The following is a 19,001-nucleotide window of genomic DNA, read 5'->3' on the forward strand; positions in this document are numbered from 1 at the left end:
ACAATGGTGGTTTCCAGGGGTGAGGGGGCAAGGGAAATGGAGAGTTGTTGTTTCATGAGTACAGACTATTATAGTTTTGCAAGATGAAAAGTTCTGTGGATGGATGATGGTAATGATAGCACAGCAGTGTAAATATATTTCATGCCTCTGGCCTGCACTCTTGAATTGTTAAGATGATAAATTTTATGTTATGTATATTTTACCAGAATTTTTTTAAATAGAGGAAAATTAAGACATTCATATAAAGAAACACTGACGAAGTTCATTACTAGTAGATCTGCTCAATAAGAACTGTTAAAGGAATCCTTCAGGCTGAAATGAAACGTAACTTGAAACCATATGAAGAATTAAAGAACAATGGTAAAGGTAACTACACTAAGTTTAAAAGGCCAACACATTTGCAGTTAGGGTTTGTAACACCTCTTTTCAAAATGTGATTTAAAAGACAAATATATAAAATAGTTATTATAAGGCTATTAATGGGCACACAATACATAAGGATGTCATTTGTGACAAGTGCAGTGTAAACGAGGATGTGGGATGTAAATAAGCAGAATTTTTGTTATTATTAAATAAAAATGTTATTACTTCAAATTTGTTTTTTCATAAAATTAAGATGTTTACTTTAACCCCTAGGATAAGCACTAAGAAAACTACCTCACAAGTATACAGAAAAGAAATAAGAAGAGAATCAAAATGGTAAACTGGGAAAAACATCAACCACAAAAGAATGCAATAATGAAGGAACTGAAGAACAAAAAGGATATAAGATATCTAGAAAATAAATAGTGTAGCAGTAGAAGTTCAAAGGGCTCAGTATAGGATCAACACAAAGAAGACTACACGCAATCACGTTATAATCAACTTGTTAAATGTGAAGTACAAAGAGAGAATATTGAAAGGAACAAGAGAAAAGTGACTTGGCACATATGAGGGAACTCCCAGAAAACAATTTGTGAATTTCTCAGCAGAAACCTTACAGGCCAGGAGAGAGTTGGATGATATATTCAAAGTACTGAAAAAAAAAAAAAACCTGTGAGCAAAAATGACCATACCTAGCAAAATTATGCTTTAAAAATAAAGGAGAGATAAAGTCAACAAAATCAAAGTGAGTTCATCACTACTAGACCTGCCTTATAAGAAATGCTTAAGGGAGATCACTTTGAAATGAAAACATGTGAACAGAAATGCAAAAGCAAACAAAAGCATAAATTTCAATGGTAAACTCATACACACACACACAAATATAGCATAATAACACTGTAATGGTGCTGTATAAAGTACTTTAATCCTGAGATAAAAGTTAAAATTTGTTAACAATATAAAAAGAAGGAAACTGACTATAAGGACACAAAGTTTGGGTGGGAGTAAAAGAATAGATGTTTAGAACTACAAGATTTCTATGTAGCCTTCAGCTAACCACAAAGAAAAGGCCTACTATAAATAAACAAAAGATAAAGAGAAAAGGATCAAAGTAAATCACTACAAAAAAATAATCAAACAACAATGAAATAAAGCTACAGAGAAAGAGTGCAAAACAGACATAAGACAATTAACAAAACAGCAATAGTAAGTCCTTACTTAAACAGAATCCAAATGGGAGCCATTTGGGAATGTTGAGAGGCTTTATAGGAGCTAAATCTCTTCTTGAAGTTTTCTGTTAGAAACCTTGTGTTAAGTGGGCCTGAGGACTTTCTGTTAATATGCCAACATGTTGGGCTTCCCTGGTGGCGCAGTGGTTAAGAATCCGCCTGCCAGTGCAGGGGACACGGGTCCGAGCCCTGATCCAGGAAGATCCCACATGCCGGGGAGCAACAAAGCCCGTGCACCACAACTACTGAGCCTGCGCTCTAGAGCCCACGTGCCACAACTACTGAAGCCCGCATGCCTAGAGCCTGTGCTCTGCAGCAAGAGAAGCCACCACAATGAGAAGCCCGCGCACCACAACAAAGAGTAGCCCCCCGCTCACCGCAGCTAGAGAAAGCCCACACGCAGCAACGAAGACCCAACGCAGCCAAAAATAAATAAATAAAATTTATTTTAAAAAAAAATGCCAACATGTCAGGATAAACATGATCAGAAATGACCAAACCTTTTAAAGAGAAAACTTCAGAGAGATATGACTTGTCTAGAGGAGAAATAGTAGGTTGGAAAATGACAGCCCTTACCTTTGAATTGAGCTGAATGACCCAGTTCCTGTGTATAGCTTTTTGTTCCAAGAGTACTGTATTGTGAAAGGATTTGAGTAAGCAGAAGGCTTTGTTTGTGTAGTCTGTTTGCTGGGTCTGCCAAGTTGGTTAGAGGAACCATTGCTTAGATCTTTAATTAAAGGCCAAGCTTGAGTTTTCGAAAGAAGAGATTTCCAAGCTTGGCTCGCATTTAATTTAGGAGGCTTTGTTGGCCTATGCTGTGGGTCCATGGTGAAGAGTTGAGCACTGCACTTGCAGAATATTTGTTTTTGGAGATCTCTGATGAAGTTACATGTGAGCACTCTAGTTGCACAGTCTCAGAAGTTCTCTTTCCCATGTATTAACAGTTCTGGGTCATTATTCTCTGAAGAATTAAAAACAATTATCTTTGGTTTTAAAAATAGTTTATTTCTGTCAGAATTGTATCATGACACATCACTTTTCAACTTGGAGCAGTTTTAAGTGACTTTGTTTCTTCTAAGGTTGAACTTAACTGACCTGATTTGGCCATGACTTTGCAGAGTGAATATTAATTATCTTAGTTAAAATGCTTATTCACTGTGTTTTGAAGCATCTTCTAAGAAAGAAGTTTACAGATATGAGTTACCTAGAAACCTAGCAAAGCTCTTTTTTACTTGGTTTCTCCTTAGTTTAGAGTTGTGAATGTTATTATGAGCCTTTTAATTTTTACTGTGAATTTTTGTTTTCCAAGAAATGTGTTTCTTTTAGAGTGAGAAGTTGGGTTGTTTTCTTTATGACTCTTGCAGATATTAACTGTAGTAATTGTTTGGTTTTTATTGTGAATTTTATGCCCTTGTTCTTTTAGAAGATCACTTTATAGTAAAATAGAGTTTTATGGTCACAAGCATCTCATTATTTTGGTATGCCAAAATTTGGTACACAACAGGGCGGGATTAATCATTAATGCCTTGTATTTTCTGATTAAAGCAGGGCAGGGAATCTCTTGCCAGTAGGTTGAAAGTTGAGTCTTCATTTCAAGGGAAAAATGGCTTTTTCTTATCAATAAACGTCAATTTTTTACAGAAAAAAAAAAAAAAAACTTCAAGTTTCAGAGAACTTACAGCCACTAACGATCTGCAAAACAAACAAACAAACAAACAACCCCACACCCTAGCAACTCTCAACCTTGGATCAAACTACAGTATGTTGGAAGAGGTATTACTGAAAAGAGCTTGAAAGGGCAGCCTAAAAGGCAGAGGGTACAGAACATGGGCCATGTCCCTGTAAAGGGGACATGGTTCATAATATTGTGAATCAAGCGGCTGGTTCACAATACTGGTTATGATGTTCAAAACTGGCAATCAAAGAGAGGTGCATTATTATATATTTGCTTGTTGCTATTGCTTTTCTGATTAGAAGATACAGAGTCACTTTAGGTAACTTCCATTTAATTTAATATTTATCTTCATTTTATATCTGGGTCACATTTTCTACATTAAAATATAATCATAAAAAAAGTATATATATATATATATAAAATCATGCTGACTCCCCCCACCCCCTACACCCTCAGAGAAAAAAAGTGAAGAACTTTACACAACTTGAAAGAAAGATGGAATGCACAGAGAAGTTGCTATTGCACCCAAGTAACAAAGAACACAGAGAGACCAAACAGTAGACATGTCAGAAGTGCATAGAAGACAGCTCAGGGCTCGCAGCAGGAAGGAGGAGGAATTAAAAGACTAAAGCTTTTAAATGCTATCACTTGTGCCTCAAGATTACCCTGAAAAGGCAGATAGGTCAGAAAGCAGGACCAAACAGGGGATTTTCCAAAGGCTGCTATCTAACAGAGTTTAAAATATCCATAGATTATATATATATATAAAACTCCATACACAGAAGAGCTTTCTCTTCCCCACCTTGCCTCTAGCATCCGGTCAACACTTTAGAAACTTAAAACCACTGTTAGCATGTCCGAATGTAGAACCGATATAGGTTTTTTCTCTCTTAAAAAATTGTATCCCAACTCTTTCCAACCAACAATTCTGTTAATTATTTTCATTATGATTCCTCTGCATGGAAACCCAGTAAGGGATCATCAAGACAGGGCATCTCACTACTATCAGATCAATGCCAGTTGGGCAAAAGCTGCATGATTCTGTGTTACTCAGAGGGAGGGAGAACGGTAAGACACAGGAGTTGAAACTTATCCATACCAAAGAGGAAAAGGAAACTCCTTTTCTAATCTATTCATTAAAGAGGAAACAGCAGGTGGACAGGAAAAGCCGTCTGCTTAGAGCAGACCCAGAGGCACACCGAAATCTAAAAACAAGTGCTCAGGAAAGCGTCTCGGCTCAGAGAGGAAGCGTCTTTCAGACCCTATCTTGTCCCTAGTTTGGAGATCAAAGCATTAGAACTTCAGATAGTGATACTCTGGAGGGGGTGGACAGGGAAGGTCTGAGAGACCCAAATAATGAGGACACTAGGCAGCTAACTACACCACTACGTACAAATACACACATCAGTACGAAAAGTTCACCTCCAACCCTCAGCTACTTTAAACAAAGCATTGCAGGTCCAGGTTTTCTGAACAGGGGGTATTTTAAAGTCTGTTAGCAGTTTGAAACATTGCAACACTGGCACAATATGTTACCTATTCTTTGTTTTTAATTACAGGGCAACACAGTAAACTCCAACACAAAGGTGGGGATGGGCGAGTGCAAAAGGAATAAAGAAAACAGAACCAGTATTTCACAAGAGCATCGAGCCAGCGATGAAGTAGCAGCTAATGCTTTGCAGCGTCTCGAGGGTAGAATTCGCTCAAGGTGCTCTGAGGGATTCTCTTCAGCATTTCTTTGGGGAAGATTCGGAGCAGTTGCCAGCCAATGTCCAAAGTCTCATAGACAGTGTGCTTTTCGTTAAGGACCTTACAAAAAATTGAGATTAGATGAATAAAGGCCAAGTACTTCCAACTTATCAGCGTTTTTCAAAATTTATTGTTATGGGTCTAGCACTGTGAGCATGAAGTATAAAAAAGAGACACAAAGCAGTCAGGTCTCCCAGGACTGGATGTGACCAAATGTGGAAATGAGGGTCTAGACAGTAAGTACCCCTGGGAATCAGAGAAAAGGGAGAAAGCCCGCAGGCGAGACGTTGGGCGTGTGCGTGCGTGCGTGCGTGTGTGTTTAACAACGGGTGGGATCTAAAAACACTCCACTGAATAATGGAAACTAGACCCAGAGTTTTGTCCAGAGAGTAGTGAGAAAAGCAGTTTCCCAGCAACACAGGCTGACCTGAAGGAGGCTAGTACAGATACTTAGAAGGCCTTAAATGCCAATTAAGCACCTGAATAGGTCCATGTGAAAGTTTTCAAACTTGCTATTGCTATTATTATTTTTAAAAGCAGCATCATTCTTATCCTGCAAATAAATCTCATTTTTTAACGAAGGAGTTAGAGTGGCTAGAGTTCTGCATTCTTTTCTCTACCAGAATAATTTTTATCTTTTTAAGATATTAAGGTTCTGCATAAATTTTTTTTTTTTTTTAGAAAACCCAACAATCATATGTTCTGGGGATTTTAATGTTACTTAAAAAATGTATCACACAAATAGAAAAGTGCACAAATCCTAAGTGTGCAGCTGATGCATTATTCCAAAATAAACAAACACATCGTTTGTAAGTATCACTGAGGTCAAAAATAGAGTTTACCAGCATTAGCAGGGGTGGCAGGGAAGAGACCAAACAAAACAGCTTGAAAGCCCTACACATGCTATGTAATAAAAACCATTATAGACTTTTTAACAGAAGGACAATCAATAAAATTAATACTAAATTTACCCCGGCAATGGCACATAGAGAGTCAGGGAGACTGGTGAAGATGCTGGCACTAACGGTCAAGGATGATGGGACAAAGGTCTGGACTAGGTCTTGGGACACAAAGAGTGGTCAGAGATCAGCAGCTTCAACGTCACCCAGGAACTTGTCAAAATACAGGCTCTCTGGCCCCACCCACACCTACCGAATCAGAATCTGCACTTCAACAGGATCCCTGGTAGATTCAAAAGCATATTCAACTTTGAGAAACACTGGCCTAAGTTTTTTTAATAGGAATGAAAAGAGAACAGGATAAGATGTTTCAAAGGAGAACGATGCAAATTAGCAAATATTTGATGACTGGAGAATAAATGAAGAGGCTTAAGAATGCCCAATTCCTGAGCTTGGGCTAACTAGGGTAATGGTCATGCCAGAGGTAGACAGAAATTGAAAAGGGAATTGCTAGGCAGGTGGTCAGTTGGGAAAATACTCTGGCTCTCACCACGCTGAGCCAGAGAGGATGGTGGCATAAACACAGGCTTCCTAGCTGGAGATGTGGGATTAGAGCTTCAGAAAGAGAGTAAAGGCTCATACACAGGAAGTTAGTCGTCAGCATAGGGGAAAAAAAGCGCAGAAAGAACAGGTAATTAAGCCTTTGGGAACATTAACAATTAAGAAGCAGGAAGGTAAGAAATCAGGAGGATGAAAACAGATGGACTGGGAAAGTCCAAAACCCCCAAAGCCAGAGGAGAGCATTGCAGAGAGGTTAAGAGGGAGGAGAAGCGGCAATGGAGGTAGGAGAGCAGAAGGCCGGTTGTAAGGAAGATAAAAAATAAGACAGGAGCTAAATAAAGGGATAAAGACATCGAAGGTAGAGGGGAAGGAACCAGAGGGCTAAGAACAAAGACATGGCAGGCGGCTGGAAGAACCTCTTCTCTCATCAGAAGGAAAACTGTATGGAGACCAATGTAAATTCTCTCAGACTAGGGAAGAAGTCCTCAAAACTACATATGATGCTGTTTCTATTCATAGGAAAATAGTAATCTTACCCTGAGCAATGAAGTTCCTCTCAAACTTCTGCAGAAATTCCAAGTAAAGCAGATCATCTGAGGTAAGGGCTTCTTCTCCAACTACGGCTTTCATGGCCTGCACATCCTTACCAATAGCATAGCACGCATACTAAAGAGAAAAGAAGGTTTACATGAACCTTTATAAATGGTAACGGTACTCTGGGCTATATAAGTGTATTGCTGTAGCTATCTTCATAGTATTTCACATTATTTCCAAACATAATTCACATATGCAAGTACTGGAAAGACTTTATTATACAGTAGTCTCACTAAGAAAGGAGTCTTCAGGCATGCAATACATAGACATTACTAACACTCTACAAAAAATACACTCCCTCAATATATCAATGAGCTTCCATTTTGTAGAGCATTTAAAAATCAAAACATACACAATAGGAGAAATCCATCTCTAAATTCTATTCAAAAAAAAATATCTGTGTTATCAGTAGGTTTATTTATCATTTCTACTTTAAGGTCAAATGTATTTTTCTTTAATTATGCTTGGTATACAATCTCAGGACTATAGAAACCAAGGATTTCATAGAATATACACAGCTGTATCCCTTAGCGTTCTGGTGATTGCCTAATATGTTAAACAAAAAATTAGTTAGAATAGTCTTTCAGAAATACTCTATAATAAAGGTTACTACTAAAAACTTAATCGTCTTATGCCTTTTTTATTTAACAACTACCTCATACAGCATTAGAGGTGGGTTTCAAGCATGTGATCTTTAATCTTTGTCATGAGCAGTTATCCTTATGAAAAAGACTGTTTGGCTCTAATGAATGTTTCTGTATTCCAGTCTTCTATATTATATATTCTATATTAAAATTCTACTTTGATGGGGGGAGAAGAAAAGTGATATGGAAGAAAGACAAGAGGTATAAGACAGCAGAATGAACTGAGAAAGTATTCATTTCTTTAAACACAATCCTGGAGAAAACATACGTACCAGCTGGTTAGATACATCGGCATGATCCTTTCTGGTCATACCTTCTCCAATAGCCCACTTCATTCACCGAGACAACGAGGGCAGCACATTAATAGGCGGGTAAATCTTGGGTAAAAGGGGAAGGGGGAAAATATTATATTTAAGTACAAAATTCAAGCTTTACTGGTAGTAAAGGAGGATTTTGAAACTCATTTTTATTGCTTAAATTGCATAAAACTGCTACATTTGTTTCCTAGATGATTCCTAATATCTCTTCCTGGTAAGAAAAGGAAGTAAGAAACATTTTACAGGTTAAGATTTCTTTTTGAGAATCAAATCCAAAAAGTAAAATCTACAAAACAGTACAAGATTCTATTAAAAACCTGAATTTTCAACATCTGCCTACAATAGCAAATCCAAATGGTCTTCTGAACTCTGACTCATAAAATCACACATAAAAAGATTAACAAGAATTTCACCTAAAGGCTGATATCAGAAGCTGGCATCTACTAAAGAACCAATACAAAATCTGTTTTTGATTATTCAGTCATAAAAAAGAATGAAACCTTGCTGTTTGCAACATCATGGATGGACCTTTAGGGCACTATGCTAAGTGAAATAAGCCAGACAGAAAAAGATAAATACCATATAATCTCACATATATGGGACCTTAAAAAACAAAAAAATGTCAAGCTCACAGATAGAGAACAGACTGGTGGCTGCCTGAGGCAGGGGATGAGTGAGCCAAATGGGTGAGGGAGGTTAAAAGGTACAAACTTCCAGTTATAAAATGAGTAAGTCATGGGGATGGAACTTTCACAGCATGGTGACTATGTACGTTAATAATACTGTATTGCATATTTAAAGGTAGCTAGAAGAGTGGCTCTTCAAAATTCTCATCACAAGAAAAAAAGTGTTGCAACTATGTGAGGTGGTGGATGTTAAGTGGACTTATTGCGGTGATCACTCTGCAACATCTACAAACATCAAATCATGACATTGTACACCTGCGACCAACGTAATGTTACATCAATTATACCTCAATTTAAAAAATTTTAACAATAAAAGACAAAGAAAAAACTCTGAAAAATCTGTTCTTGTATTAATAACAAAAGTGTGTGTGTTTAACAACGGGTGGGATCTAAAAACACTCCACGGAATAATGGAAACTAGACCCAGAGTTTTGTCCAGAGAGTAGTGAGAAAAGCAGTTTCCCAGCAACACAGGCTGACCTGAAGGAGGCTAGTACAGATACTTAGAAGGCCTTAAATGCCAATTAAGCACCTGAATAGGTCCACGTGAAAGTTTTCAAACTTGCTATTTCTATTATTGTTTTTAACAGCAGCATCATTCTTATCCTGCAAATAAATCTCATTTTTTAACGAAGGAGTTAGAGTGGCTAGAGTTCTGCATTCTTTTCTCTACCAGAATAATTTTTATTGTTATATATATTATTATTATATGTGACCTGGAGGGAGTCACTCACTCTTTGAGACCTTGTTACAGGGAAGAACCAAATCTGACTACACGGTGGATCTGTTTCTTTTACTTTAACCTTTGCCTTCCGCTGCTTTTGTTCACTAAAAGGATACATAATGGCCTGCCTCTGGGAACCCTGTTCCTCTGTCTGAATGTTAATCCAAAGTGCCTTTGTTCAGAGAAACAGACGGACTCTGTCCACCTGTGGATGGCTGCAATTAAAAAGAAATTAACACATCCCCTCCCTGAGGCTGGCCATTCCAGGGGATATTCGCAAAACTTATGGCCCTTTTACTTTATCGCCTCATCTCCTCCCCATCTCTGTGCTATAGAAGAAACTGGCATCCAAACCCCGATAAGATGGTTATTTTGAGACTTCAGTCTGCCGTCTTCTCGGTCTGCTGGCTTTCCGAATAAAGTCGTATTCTTTCCCTCAATGCGTCATCTCTGATTTATTGGCCTGTCGTGGGGCAAGCACAGCAAGCTTGGACTCGGTAACAACCTTAGTTTATCCGGATGCGGGTGCTTTGTACCAGGTGAACTCTAAAGTTTTCCCTTCTGTAGATAAGTTTACCTCAACACGTTCCAGAAGGTAAAAGAATAATCTCTCCTTCTGCTTGATTAAAGTAAGCAAACATCTACCTAAAGTGCACTTAAAATATTTGCTTTCCAGACATTTAGGTAATATATTCCGCCATGAAAATCTCAAGTTGTGGTCAATGTGTTGGAAAAAGTATGCACTTAATCAGTATTTCCAGTTTGGGTTTATGGCCTCTTGGTGGAAACAAGTCAGGAGAGTCAAAAGCAGAAAGAGATAACCATCTCCGTGTGTCCCACCACCTTCTCCTACAGCAAGAGGGAACCCACCTGCCCCATGGCTGAGCACAACTACACCACACAGGAACTCACAGCGCCTGGCCCTGAAATAATCCGAACCCCAGGGCCAATGCAGATCTGTGAAACTGGGTCCTAAATGCTGCTTTTAATTGACATGCTTTTGTTATCTGTATTGTTTAGACAGCTGCAACGTAAGCATGATAGAAATATTATTGAAATCAAGTATTTTTCAAACACATTGCTAAAGTTATAGGCTTTTACTTTTTTTTTTTCCCTCCTGCTTGAAATATTATTAATCTAGGATGGAACACAGCTCACCCTTCCTGTGCAGCAAAAGTACAGCTCAAGTTTCTCAATACTCTTTCGTTCCCAATCTTTCTAAATGATCAGGAAGAAAACATTTTAGAAGACATCTGGGAACATATCTTTTGCTGGCAAAGATGTTGAAAACAGAGAAAAAGTCAGAAAAAAATTACTTCCAGTGACATCAAGACCGTATTTTGAAATTGTTACCGACCAGGGTTCTTGGCGTCCTTAAACAATAAAAATTGATCAAAGGCCAGACAAGAAATTCAGGCAAGGCTTTATTGGGGCCCCTGCTGCAGCAGGGGGGAGCGAGAACAAACAACAGGTTCCTTTGCTTGCGTGCTCCCTAAGCGGGGGCGAGCTTGCTGCTTATATGGCAGTGGTCCCCAAACCTTTTTGGCACCAGGGACCGGTTTCATGGAAGACCATTTTTCCACGGACCGGCAGGGGGTGGGGTGGGGGGATGTTTCAGGCAGTAATGTGAGCGATGGGGAGCAGGAGATGAAGCTTTACTCGCTCCCCTGCCACTCACCTCCTGCTGTGCAGCCTGATTCCTACCAGGCTGTGGCCTGGGGGTTGGGGACCCCTGTTATATGGCGTGAGGGCAGGGGTGTGTCCAGGGGTCGGGCCAGAAGGGTGGCTTAGGTGGTTTGCCCACCGCTTAGGTGGTGTTGTGTGCAGGCGGCACGTGCAGTACCCTGCTTTTGCTCTGGGATCTTCAAAAGTGGCAGTTGGGTTTTTTGGTCTCTTTGTATCTTTTGTCCAGAATTTGCCCCAACTGGGCATGCACGTCGTTATTTTTAGTCCCATACAGTTTCTTTGTTATTTTGTTGCTCGAGGAGAGGTGTGTCGAGGTGCAAGCACTGCAACACTGCAGCAAAGGGCCCCAGGTCCCAGCAAAGGGTCCCAGGTCCCAGCCTGTCTCAAAATCAATATATGGCTGTTGAATACAATACTAGAACACTGCAAATAAAAGTATGTTATTTGATACATGGCACAAATTTAGTTCTGACAAATGAATTGGCTTCTAAACTTCAAGAGTAACACAAAAGAAGAAAATGAAGTATGCTTAGTGTTATTAAGGAATGCCTCAAAGGAGTGCTGGGTAGTGGGCATATTCTATTAGCAGCTTCAAGGAATTAAATAAATTAATGAAATTAAAGGAATTAAAGTATTTAACTGTGAGTCTAGACTGTTTTAGGACTACTGGGAGAATAGCACTAACCCAGTGGCCTCCTGTATATGTTGAAAATAGTAATATGCAAATTGGGTCATTTGTACAAAATTTAGGAAGATTTCTCATTAAGAAGTTCCATTGACTTAAAGTGATACCAATATGTGTTTAGTTCAACATTAAACTACTTCAAATGGTAGGGAATTCCTTTAACCTACTGTTATGTTGAAGCCCTAACCCCCAGTACCTCAGAATGTGACTGTATTTGGAGAAAGGGTCTTTAAAGAGGTGATTAAGGTAAAAGGAGGCCATTAGGGTGGGTCCTAATCCAATCTGACTGGCGTCCTTACTAGAAGAGGAAATCTGGACACAGAGAAGCACCAGGGAAGTGTGCACACGGAGGAAAGACCATGTGAGGACACAGCAAGAAGACAGTCATCTGTCAGCCAGGGAGAGAGGCCTCAGAAGAAACCAACCCTGCCAACACCTCGATCTGGGACTTCCAGCTACCAGAACTGTGAGAAAATAAATTTCTGTTGTTTAACCGTCTGAATGTGGCATTTTGTTACTGCAGCCCGAGGAAAATAATACTCTTAGCTTCTGGATTGGCCTGTGGTGGCCTTGCTGAGTGACTTGGATCGGTGAGTCCCTTCCGGCTCAGCCACAATCCGTTATACTCATGACCCTCAGGGTCTCACAAGGTTTGTATGCTAGGTGGGTGCCATGTTCGCTACCACTCTCTAAGTCTGCCTTATTTCCAAAGTACTTTAAGTTTCTCCTCAGACCATCACTGACCAGTCTAGTTCTGGCAAGCAGAAGGCACTCGGTGGCATTGTTGAAATTCAGGAAGTTTTCAAGTTTAATTGTGTCTGCCAGTTGAATTCCCGGAAGAGTTTGTGTCTGAGAAGGACCACGATGGTACCTCCTAGCTAACTCAGACCATCCTTAACCACATTCCACACCGTCCGTGCCTAACAGACACTTGTCCACTGACTCAATTTTCAGGGCCAGTTGGTCATTTCTAGGCCTTTCCATTCTTTCTAGCTCAGGCTCCTTGTTCTCTCCCATAGAGAGGGCCAGTCCAGAGGTGTCCTCTATGAGCCATCGCTCTTAAGGACTCAGGGAAATCACCCTGAGTCCTTATTTTTGAAATGTGGCATCACTTATTTTTGAAATGTGACAGATTAAGCGCCTTACTAGGGAATGACCATTTCTTAGGTAATGAATGAAGGGCCTTGGTCGTGCCCTCCTCAGGAGCAGAGCCTCCAGAGCTTCAGAAGGACTTGGTGTGTTCTGTCCACCTTAGCGCAGGACCATGCTGGTATTTTCATGTAAGAAACTAAGGGTGTTAAATCAGATCATCTTATTAAAATAATAGAATATAAGACTGAAGGTAAGAAAGACTGAAGGAAAGGAGGAAAAAAAATCAGAACCAAAAGAGATAACAGTGATAACATCGCAGGCCTGAGTCACCATCCTGAGAAAGGCTTGCTGGTGTCTAGGCACCTGAATTTTGGGAGGGCTTTCACCACTCCCAGAATTGATAAGAGTGGCTCACTGCTGCCTAAGATGTTTATGCAAACAATGTGGTTGGTGCTGAACACTTGCTTTCCTTCTGGAATCTGGGATTTTGATATGTACCAGGGAGAGGGTGCCTACATGACCATCCCCCATAAAAGCCTGGGCTCCTAGGCTGAGGCTAAGCTCCCCTGGTTGGCAACATTTCACACATGTTGTCCTCATGGCTGGAGGACTTAAGCGTGTCCTGTGTGGTTCCACTGGCAGAGGACTCGAGGGAGCTTGCCTCTGGTTTCCTCCAGACTTTGGTCCACTTGCCTTTTCCTTTGTTGACTGTACTTTGTGTCCTGCTGCTGTAATAAATCACAGCTGTGAATATAACCCTAGGCTGATTCCTATGAGTCCTTCCAGTGACTCATGGAGCCTGGGAGTGGCGTGGGGGACCCCAATACAGGAGTGATCACGGAGAACTGCCAGAGGCAAAGAACCCAGAGTGGAATGCAGCCTGGAGACATTCCCTATAGGACACAAGTCACCTCCATGAGAACTGCACAGAACAAGCTCTTAACATAGCGTCCTCCTTTCCACCTGTCACAGATGGGCCTTTCATAATAACAGGAGATCTGTTCTGCATTTCCACACTTTCAAGTAACAATCACAGGTCACAGGAAGACGCGTGACACAACATACTTATATATTCCAAGCGCTTTATCTAGTAACAGGGCAACTCTACGAGGCTTTCTCAAGATTTGGCTCTTTCGGTGATTTCATTGCTTCTGAGAATGAGATGATTATCTTGCGCTCAATAAAACATACAAACAAATAAATGTGTTAATGTCTGTACTAACTGTTAGATTTGGGTAGACTAGTATAGGCTATGTGTGGTAGGATTAATTCTTAGATTTGCCAAAGTCCAAAAGAAGAGAACCAGGTAAGCATCAAACTTCACACTTGTCATCACAAGAAAAAGAATGTGTAACAATGTGAAGTGATGTTTGTTAACTAAACTTATTGTGGTAATCATTTCACAATATATACATACATCAGATCATTCTGTTGTACACTTTAAACTTACACAGTATCATGTGTCAATTACGTCTCAATAAAACTGGAAAATAAATTTCACGCTAATGGTAGACATCTTGAACAAAAATTCCATTTTTAAATAATTTGTGAGGAAGAGTGAAAGCCACTGAACAACTAAACCCTTCTGAGACATTCCGTATGGATTTTTAACCTCTTTCAAGAGGCTAACTGTCCATTTTAATATTAGGGAAAAGTAGACAATCCTGCAACAGTGGAATGAAAAATTCCTCCATTCAAAATTTTCTTCTCAAATCAGAATATTTAGATTTATCCTACACTGTGTTTGTAAGGGAAACATACTTACTACCACAAGATTTTGCTCTCATTTATGCAAAAAATAGCTCTCTTACAGTATTTGTCACAATTTCGATTTCAGAGGAAGTGTTAACTTAAATAGGATTTAGCCAAATATGTTTAAAAATATGTCAAGATTGGGACTTCCCCGGTGGTCCAGTGATTAAGACTTTGCTTTCCAATGAAGGGGGTGCAGGTTTGATCCCTGGTCAGGGAGCTAAGATCCCACATGCCTCAGGGCCAGAAAAGCAAAACATAAAACAGAAGCAATATTGTAACAAGTTCAATAAAGACTTTAAAAATGGTCCATATGAAAAAGCTCTTTAAAAAAATATGTCAAGATCAAACAGCTGTTTTTAAACTAATTGTGTATTTAAAGCTCTTTTGGTAGTTTTAGTGACAAAATAGAGATGCTTTTTAAATTTGAGTTAGCAATACTGTTAAACCAAAATGATTAAGGTCATACGGTTCACACTGTAATTTCAAAATTAACTCTTACACAAGAGAAGTTAATCTTAGAATAGGACAAAGAAATATATATTTGAAAACTAAGTTTAAGTAAATGTCAAATAAGTCCTTTGCAACATATAATTGCCATTTCATAAGAAAAGTAAAAGGCTATGTGTTAGAGCAGAGGTAAGACAATTCTCCATGGGCTTCTCACATTTCTGCACATCTTACAAACAGAAGCACCGACAGCCCTTTATGCTCAGCTATCTTTCCAAGGATGTTTATATAGAAAACAGCCTTGTAAGATAATGTCTTCTTCCAGAGGTAAGGGCAAGCATGCTTACCTCCCAAAAGATTCTGATTCCCTGAACTCTTGTATTATAACCCACTGTGTGTGCAGGCATCCATCTGGGCCTAGCCACACAGCCCCTGTGTGACTCAGGGTCAAGAAGAACCAAGGCAAATATTCGGATGCCCATGCTGGCTGCAGTGGTTTATGAGTAACCAAGTAAGTAATAGAGTCCTTTGTTTCTGACCCATAAGTCTTCTGTCTTCTACCTGCATCCATGGAAAACGGCAGCTTAACTTGTTGCAAATAGGGCAAAATCTCAGATACTCCAAAGTTCTGGATGGAAAGATTAAAGTTCATCTCTCAGAAGACTTACTATAGAATGCATATGAAAAGGTCTATGACTAAATAATCTATTTATTTCAGATCACTATGCAAACATTTATATATTTTAACATATTGATCTGCTCAATATGTTAAAATATATATGTATGTTTGTGCTCTTTTGTTTTTTATTGATGCATGATTAGAAATTCTTCTTTGTTTCCTTTTTAAAAATGGTATGTATTGCATTGTTTTTTGATAGAAAATAACAATGAAAAAAAATGTAGTCTGTGGTCTCACTAGTCAGAAAATCCCTGGTGACCTAAAAAATAAATAATAGACATAGGCACACTTGGCTAGAAAATTCAAATAGTACAGAAAACCTTAAGGAACACAGAAGCCACTCTTTCCAACCCAGCACCAACTTAACCATTTTTATGGTTTATTAAAATTGTCTGGGCTTCCCTGGTGGCGCAGTGGTGGAGAGTCTGCCTGCCGATGCAGGGGACACGGGTTCCAGCCCTGGTCTGGGAAGATCCCACATGCCGCGGAGCAACTAGGCCCGTGAGCCACAACTACTGAGCCTGCGCGTCTGGAGCCTGTGCTCCGCAACAAGAGAGGCCGCGATGGTGAGAGGCCCGCGCACCGCGATGAAGAGTGGCCCCGGGGCTTCCCTGGTGGCGCAGTGGTTGAGAATCTGCCTGCCAATGCAGGGGACATGGGTTCGAGCCCTGGTCTGGGAAGATCCCACATGCCGCAGAGCAACTAAGCCCGTGGGCCACAGCTACTGAGCCTGTGGGCCACAACTACTGAAGCCCACATGCCTAGAGCCCATGCTCCGCAAAAAGAGAAGCCACTGCAATGAGAAGGCCGTGCATTGCAACGAGGAGTAGTCCCCGCTGGGTGCAACTAAAGAAAGCCCATGCGTGGCAACAAAGACCCAACACAGCCAAAAATAAAATAGAACAACAACAAACGTTTAAAAAAAATAAGAGCGATCTTAGAGCTCATGTGATCCAACCCTCTTTATGCTATAGAATAAATTTGTTTACCTCACTGTCAATCACTAAATCACTAAATGGGGGGTCTTGGACAATTTTCTCAGCCCATTTGTGTCCCGGTTTTTCCATCTGTAAAATGATTACAGTACTCACTTCAGAAGCATGCTTTGAGGAACAGTGCCAGCCACATAGTAAGTGCTAAGTATCTGCTCTTATTATTATTTACTTTATAGACATCAACGCATTCTTATAAAATATTCCAAGACTAAGTGTACAGAATAAAACATGTAAATCATCTCTTACCCACCTGCCCACCCTCTTCCCAGGGGTCACCATCAGTGGATGTGTTTCTAGTCCTTTACCATCATAGTCATACCTATTTTTAATCTGTGCAAACACTCATGAGCTGTCTTCATGCATTTTAAGAGAAATGGAATCATATTTTGCAAATTATTCTCCAACCTCCTGTTTCCATTTAAACCACTCAAGTCTTATAGATCTTTCCATGTCAGAACATCTCAGTGTTGCTCATTCTTTTTTAACAGCTGCATGGTGTTATACTGAATGGACTTAAAATGATGTACCCTTCTCATATTGATAAGCTTCTAGGCAGTTGTGGGGCTTTTGGTTTTGTTTTTTTCATGTAGCTAGACAAGCCCTTAGTGATTATAGACATGTGGAAAAGCTAAAGAGAGCATGTTGTTCCAGAAAAGTTCACATTAATATACAGCAGAGACTCTTCTCTCATGATTGGCTTCGTGTCTCTCCAGCTCTGATAGATAATATCATCTAAACAAACATTTGGGGTTTTTTTTTTTACCCATTTCTAGTGGGGCTGCACTTTTGGTTCCCTAACAACTTGCAGCTTCTGATCTGGGCAGAGTGAAGAACAAAAATAAAGGTGATGGTGGAGCTTGTGCCTAGGATGACACCCACTGGACTGAGATAATGAAACAGCCACTGAATGATGCACGTTTGACCCTGGGGATGTCAGAGGTTCCTAAGGGAGCTTTTAATGGGCTAGTATCACAGGGTCACTTTTTAAAAACAGGTTCTACTTAAGTGGGACTGCATCTTTCTGCATGTTTCTTTCTACCATCCTAGTTTCCTTCCAAACCAACGGGATGACAGACCATGCTACAATAACATGAACATGTCGGTTTACATGAGGGAGCAGGGAGTTTACCCTTATCTGGGGAATTCTGAAATAGAGACTCCTGGAGGCACTATTTCTACCTGAATGTTTTGCACACTGCTAACTAATCACTTCTTAACTGCATGAGAGAGGAGTTTTTCTATGTACCATTTCAAATCAGAATCCGATGGTATTTTACCATTAGGCAACAAAACATCAGCAGTTTCCAAAATTTAGTGAAATTTACAATAATTGAAAAAAAATTTTGTGCTAGCAAAAGTATCCAAGAGAGAAGAATCCAAGCCAGGAGCAAATATATTATCAAATTATTCATGAAATAATAATGATAATGATGTTGTGTGTTTGTGGAGAGCTTCCCATAAATGACGCCCTGAGCCAAGCACTTGGCTTAGATCACCTCACTTAATTGTCTCGACAGCGTAATCACTCTCACCTAAATATGAATTCAATCAGTCTGACTGGTTGAAATGCAAGGAAGAGTTCACTGATGTTCCCTGGTTTATAAAGAAAACTGCTTGTTATTACTTCTCTTCTGGATTATTTCACAGACATTAGATCGAAGTTTTAGAAGAAAATTCCCCATTTTAGTTTAGCAGATCTTCCCATGTTTTTATCATGTCTTAGCTATAAAAATTTCAGAAATGCAAATATAGAATGTAATATAATATAATATACTCTTTACAAATAAGTAAAAGCAAAGATTTATCTCATTCACAAAAATGCTAAAAAAGCAAGATAGCAGAATTAATGCTTTAAACTTACTTAACACCTGACTACTACAGGCTACTACAGATGAATAAACGTCTATAGAAGACAAACTACAGGGACTCCCCTGGGGGCGCAGTGGTTAGGAGTCCGCCTGCCAATGCAGGGGACACGGGTTTGAGCCCTGATCCACGAAGATCCCATGTGCTGCAGAGCAACTAAGCCCGTGCGCCACAACTACTGAGCCTGTGCTCTAGAGCCCGCAAGCTCTGCAACATGAGAAAGCCACCGCAATGAGAAGCCCGCGCACTGCAACGAAGAGTAGCCCCCGCTCGCCTCACTATACAGAAGGACTATATGATGAACAGCATCAAATTTATAATCACTGGGCAAACCATGAGGTACGATTTGAAATAT

This window comes from Balaenoptera physalus (genome assembly GCF_965194825.1).
Source record: "Balaenoptera physalus genome assembly, contig: HAP1_SCAFFOLD_2183, whole genome shotgun sequence".
Lineage (NCBI taxonomy): Eukaryota > Metazoa > Chordata > Mammalia > Artiodactyla > Balaenopteridae > Balaenoptera > Balaenoptera physalus.